Here is a 6,664-nt window from a genome sequence, read left to right on the forward strand (position 1 = left end):
GAGTGTTGGCGCTGGGAAGCTGATGCACCTCCAAAAAAAAAGTATGTGACAGGTGGAAATTGGCAACTGTCTTTTTGGGTCCCGGTGCATCCCAGAATCTCCCTGGTTGGGATCAATAAAGTATATCTATCTATCTATCACGGGACACGATTATTTGTCTTATTTCAAGTCAAAAATGTCTTGTAACTTGTTTTTAGACAATTTTCACTTGTTTCAAGTGAAAATTCACTTGAAACAAGTGAAAATTTGCTTGTTTCATTGGCAAAATTTGCCAGTGGAAAAAGTGAAAATTCACTTGAAATAAGTGAAAATTAGCTAGAAACAAGAAACAAATTTTGCCAATGAAAGAAGCAAATTTTCACTTGAAACAAGAGACAATTGTCTAAAAACAATTTACCTCTGAGGTGATCATGTCTTATTTTAAGTGTAACGAGATATTTTGACTAGTAATAAGACATTTTTGACTTGAAATAAGACAAATAATCTTGGTAAGATTTTGAGTTTTTGCAGTGAGGGCACTTCCTGGTGCACATGGATGCAGTCTGGCTGGTTCCTGTGGCGGCCATGTTGGCTCCACTGCCCTGTTCTGTTTAATTTTGCAACTTGGGGCTCTCTCTGTGTTCATGTGGGGTCAAATTTATCAGGCCTGCAGGTTTCCCAGCGCCAAAACTCCATCATCCGAGTAGCTGATGTGCTTTTGGTCAGAAAATTGGACAAAAGATGATGATGATTATTTATCAATTAAAAATCTTTGTCTACTTCAGAGTATCTTAACATAAAAAAACACAGGAAACCAAATGCCATAAAAATATCTGGGAATACCACATATTACACTTGCTTTTTTAACTCATTAGACATGGTATTTTTTTCCTCTGTGATCTTATTTTGAAGGTTTGCCCATCCTGGCCGGGTCGCTCTTGCAGAACAGATTTTGTATCTTTGTATCTCGTAAAGGTTACATCAAAAAAAAAAAAAAAAAAGAAGAAGAAGAAGAAGTCCATGTGTCTTAAACGTGTCCTTGTGGTTCATTTTCATTTTCACTTCATGACATTTACATCTCTTGGTCAGGTACGACACGTGACGCGGGAGAACATTCAGGTGCCGCGTCTCGCCTGGGAAAGTCACGTACTGATAAATCCAACATCGTGTCCAAGTTCCAATCTGCAGGAGAAAATCTGAGAAGGGAAACTGGATTATGAACGCTCTCCTCTCAGGTAATAACCACCTCTGAGGCCGAGTGTGAATCCGAATGTGATCCAGTGTGATTCCACGCGTGCATGATTAGCCAATTTTCCCTGGATCCAAGTATAAAATAATAATAATAATAATAACGATGATAACAGAAAAATAAATCAAACTAGTCTGTAAGCCGGTGTGAGGATATCCTCACCAGCTTCTCTGGGCAGCGACTGGTGAAAACAGCTGCTTCCTTTCAAAATAAATGCACACTTTATGGCCTTTAAGATGGCAGCAGAGTGAAAGTTCCCTTGTGGTTCATTGACCTCCCCGGTGATGTGATGGAGGTCTGATACAGGCTCCATGGCTGCGACCTTTGACCTCTGACCTCCTGGATGCTTGCAGCTCCGATGCGGTGCAGCCGGGGCAGCCGTGGGGCGTTCAGGGTCGGTCGGGTGATCCCGGGGCCGGTCAGATCTCGGTCAGGGTGAGCAGCAGCTGCCCCCCCGCCTCCTCCAGCTGCAGGTGGAAGGTGTCCTCGTTCCTGTAGCTCCGGATGATGTTGTCGTCCATGTTGACCAGCATCCTGCAGGAGGAGGCGGAGCTTAAGACACCACATCTTATTGGACGACCCTGCTGCATTGCTACCACACCTACTACTGTCAGAGCTACCCCAAATACTACTACTGCAATTATTACTTCTACTACCGCTACTACTACCACTACTATGACTGTAACTACGACTGAACTGCTACTGCAACTGCAACTACTACCACTACTGCGACTACTACCACTACTGCAACTACTACTGCGACTACTACTACTACTGCAACTACTACTGAACTGCAACTGAAACTACTACCACTACTGCGACTACTAGTGAACTGCAACTGCAACTACTACTGAACTGCTACTGTAACTACTACCACTACAGCAACTACTACTGCGACTACTACTACTACTGCAACTACTACTGAACTGCAACTGAAACTACTACTACTACTGCAACTACTACTGAACTGCAACTGAAACTACTACCACTACTGCAACTACTACTACTACTGCAACTACTACTGAACTGCAACTACTACTGAACTGCTACTGCAACTACTACCACTACTGCGACTACTACTACTACTGCAACTACTACTGAACTGCAACTGCAACTACTACCACTACTGCGACTACTACTACTACTACTGCAACTACTACTGAACTGCAACTGCAACTACTACCACTACTGCAACTACTACTACTACTGCAACTACTACTGAACTGCAACTACTACTGAACTGCTACTGCAACTACTACTAATACTGCGACTACTACTGAACTGCTACTGCAACTACTACTAATACTGCGACTACTACTGAACTGCAACTGCAACTGCTACTACAACTGCAACTACAACCACTACTGCAACCACTACTAATACTGCACCTACTCCTGCAACTATTAGCACTACTGCACCTACTAGTACTATTACAGCAACTACTACCGCAACTAGTACTACTATAATTATGACTGCTACTACTATGCAGTTGCTGCTACTACTACTACTACTGAATTTACTACTACCGCAACTACAACCACTATTACTGCAACTACTACTACTTCTGCAATGACTGCTACTACTAATGCAATTACTACTACTACTACTACTACCACAATCAGTACTCTGATTACTGCTACAACTACTACTAGCACAACTACTCGAAATACAACTACTACATTTGTACAAGTGTACCTATGCTAGTACTGATGACATTACTACAGCATTAACACAGAGTGTGAACACAGCGGTGTGACCAGCCTGTGTTACGTTCACTTCCTCCGCAGACAGTCAGGATTTCAGTGGATTTCTTCAAACTTGGACTGCGGCAGCGCTCAGGAGCAGGTTGTTGTGTGCAGACGATGGAAGAAAGACTCAGACTGAAGAAATGACCTGGCATTTCCACCGAGCGTTTGACTGAGACTGAGACGTTCCCTGCAGGCTTACCCTTTCTTACACCTCTTGTAGACTTTCCCAATCCGCTCAGAGGGAAGCTCGTATTTTTCAGTGACCTGGAGGGACAAAAACATTGGAAAAAAATCAGGTGTTAGATGACATTCAGACTCCAGTGTCTCCAAAACATTTGGATTTTCAGGTCTGAGAGCCAAAATGTGACGTGTGTGTGTGTGGGGGTTTGTGGGCCCAAACATGTGGCTGAACCCTGTGTTCCTCATTTTGGCTGCTAATATCCAGGACATGCTAATGCGTGTGTTCCTCAGGTTAGGTTATTTTCCTCTGCTGTTTAATATTTCTATTTTTTTATATTCCTTGTTTATAGTGTTTATATTGCTTACTGCTATTTATCATCTGTGTATACTGTATATTTCTTCTAAATTTGCACATTGACCTACCTCTATGCACATTTTATACACCTATGCACACGGTTTTTTTGCACACTGCTTTTTGCACAATGGGTTGTACTTAGATCTTATTCTGTTGTACTTAGATCTTATTCTTTATTTTTTATTTATTTAATCTGTAATCTGTGGATACTGCTGAAAAACTGGGAATTTCCTTCGGGATGAATAAAGTATCTATCTATCTATCTATCTAATGATCCAGGTTTCTGTTTTATGTTTCCAGCTTGTTTACTCCAAACAGACCGGAAACACAAAAGGCATCGCTCCTGTGCAGCAGGAAAGAGCCGCAGGACAAGGGAGCGGATTCATGAGCTGGACCCACACTGCATCACTGCCGTCACGTGGGAAAAGGGACATTTATTTCTATGAAAATGATGGCTTGCGGAAACCAGATCACCTCGATATCACAACAAAACAAGTGCATAGAAATAGAGCTCGGCCCACAGATGTGCTGCTGGGCGCCCAACACGTCTGCTGACCTTTACTTTGGGGTTCACGACTCGAATGAATGACAACTTCCTGTCAGACACAAACAGGAAACACCCTCACTTCCTGTGACTACTTCACATATAAAACTGCATTGTGTGTGTGTGTGTGTGTGTGTGTGTGTGTGTGTGTGTGTGTGTGTGTGTGGTGACCGGGTGGAGCGCTGCAGATTTCACACCGTGGCCGGAGACATATTCTTGTCAAGTTAGCAGGAAACCAGCTTCTGTTTGACAGGGTTTTTTTTTGTTTTTTGTTTGTTTTTTTTTGTTCTCCATCTGTCTGACGGGCATTAAAAGTGAAAATGCGGCTCCTGACTCCACATCCTGTTAAAGCTGGACTCCAGACTTCACTGCACATTTTCCAATCATGCATTTCTACTATTTCTATGAATTGGGATTATCAGTCATCAGTGTTTTTCATTTACAGTACATAACCTCCATTTGCTGCATTCTTGCTCTGTTGCTGTATTCCACTATTATTCCATTATTTTTCTGGTATTTTTTTTTCTTCCGTCAATTTGCTCGACTTTCACAGGGTGAGCTGTGTGTGAGGCGTCTGAGCGCAGCCTGAGGCTTTCACATGGAATGTAAATGTCATCGCCAATGTAAGTCATTCTCTTATATTTGAATAAATAAATAAATAAATAAAAGGGTTAAACATTTTAAACACAAGAAATCGGACGTTGATCCAGTATCACTGATCTGACATTTCAGTACATCATTTTAGTAATTATGAATACATTTTGCTTGGCATCTTTTTAAACACCTTTTCATAATTTACAGGTTTTTTCCAGGTTCTTTGTTTTTACAATATCTTTGGTAATTTCTTTTATTTATCTAGCTTTTTCTTTTCTTTCTATATATATATATATATATATATATATATATATATATATATCGATATATTTCTTTTTCTTTTTTTTTTTGGCCGATTCTCTGGTAATATTTTTTCTAATTTGCTAATTTCTAATTTGCTGAATTTGCTCCTGTTTCAAAGAGTTAAATGTTCTTAATGCACATTAATATATATAATTTATACATGATGCACAAACCTTTTCTTTTACAAATTATTAATGCACATATTTTTGTATTCCTTATTTCTTTTTATATGGCTGTAATTTCACTTATGCTTATAATTTAATTTTTCTCTTGATAATTTGAGCTACTAGAACTGACTGAAGTTCTGTTTGGTGTCCCTGCAGTGTTTTGAGGACGGGCCCCACACAGCTTCAGTTTCCTCCCATCAGGATCATTACAGTTTCATCTGAACCCAGACGTTCCTGTGATTCATGTTAAACTGACGGCATCAACAACACTGACCGCTTCCAGCAGGCCGGACAGCGTCGGGGAGCGCAGCATCAGAGCGTCAAACACCTCGTCCTCCTCCCTCCTGACGTACAGCAGCACTGAGAGAGAGAGGGAGAGAGAGAGAGAGAGAGAGAGAGAGTCATTACCAGTTCACTGACAGGTGATGGTTGGTTGGGGGCCTCAGTGTCCCCGGTGCCAGCAGCGGGTGGGTGAGGCCCTCAAGCCATCGCTGGAGAAGTCCAGTCAGCTGAACTCTGTCATCTAGCGCACACATCACTGTAATGATTGACAACCAACATCTGACCAATCAGGGCTCAGAGCTGGGCAGCAGCGCAGGTGAAGAGACGCCGCAAAAAGACTCCGATGCAAGAGGGAAAAAAAAAAAACGAAGAAGAAGCTGGAGCTTCACTGGAGGGCGAGGATGTTGATGAAGTGAAAGTCAAACTTCAGAGCCAGATTCTCCACTTCAGCTCAGAGAGTCCAGGCTCTGTGTGCACGCTGGGTTAGGGGTTAGGGGTTAGGGTTAGGGGATAGGGGATAGGGGTTAGGGGATAGGGTTAGGGGTTAGGGCACAGGTGTCAAACTGGTGCCATGGAGGGCCAAGAGGCAGCAGGTTTTCATTCCAACCAACAACTCCACCAGGTGATTTCACTGATCACCCTACCTGCAAACAGAGAGGTGGGACTAATCAGTGAAATCACCTGGTGGAGTTTTTGGCTGGAATGAAAACCTGCAGCCTCTTGGCCCTCCATGGCACCAGTTTGACACCCCTGGGTTAGGGGATGGGGATGGGGATAGGTGATAGGGGTTAGGGGTTAGGGGTTAGGGGATAGGGGATGGATAGATAGATAGATAGATAGATAGATAGATAGATAGATTTTTATTGTCATTGCACAATCATATACGTATAATAATGCAACGAAATTAGGGCTCAGTCCTTTCGGTGCAGGGGAGAATAGAAAGCATCGTGCATCTTGCTAGTTGAATAGCCAAGTCCAGTAATAGATGGCTGCAGCCACATCTCTGATATCAGAAAAAATGCAACAGTCACGGAAACACTTGTTGGATGTGCAAGCACAGTTCGTCATCCCGTGTTCGCCATGGGCCTGGCGCTGGAAAAAGCTGGGAGGCGGCGGCCCAAAGGGCTGTCCTTTCAGCCGTGTCAACGCACCGGCCCTGCAGCCTCGGCGTCCTCCGGAATGTCCTGGCAGCGATGAAAGTCCGGTGAAATTGGCATCCCGCAGCGCAATCCCAAGCTCAAAAGGTCCTGATAACTGTTGTTT

The 6,664-nt window shown here is 42.9% G+C and overlaps 1 long non-coding RNA gene across 1 annotated transcript; it reads right to left on the minus strand.

Annotated features, from left to right (window-relative positions):
• Window positions 1-870: 870 nt before the first annotated feature.
• Window positions 871-5,488, minus strand: LOC115355701 (uncharacterized). Its single transcript, XR_003927899.1, has 3 exons — window positions 5,394-5,488; window positions 3,176-3,240; window positions 871-1,762 (listed from the first exon to the last, which is right to left on the minus strand). It is a non-coding gene; the product is annotated as an uncharacterized LOC115355701 (long non-coding RNA).
• Window positions 5,489-6,664: the final 1,176 nt, after the last annotated feature.

Source organism: Myripristis murdjan, chromosome 24, assembly GCF_902150065.1.
Source record: "Myripristis murdjan chromosome 24, fMyrMur1.1, whole genome shotgun sequence".
NCBI classification, from domain to species: Eukaryota; Metazoa; Chordata; class Actinopteri; order Holocentriformes; family Holocentridae; genus Myripristis; species Myripristis murdjan.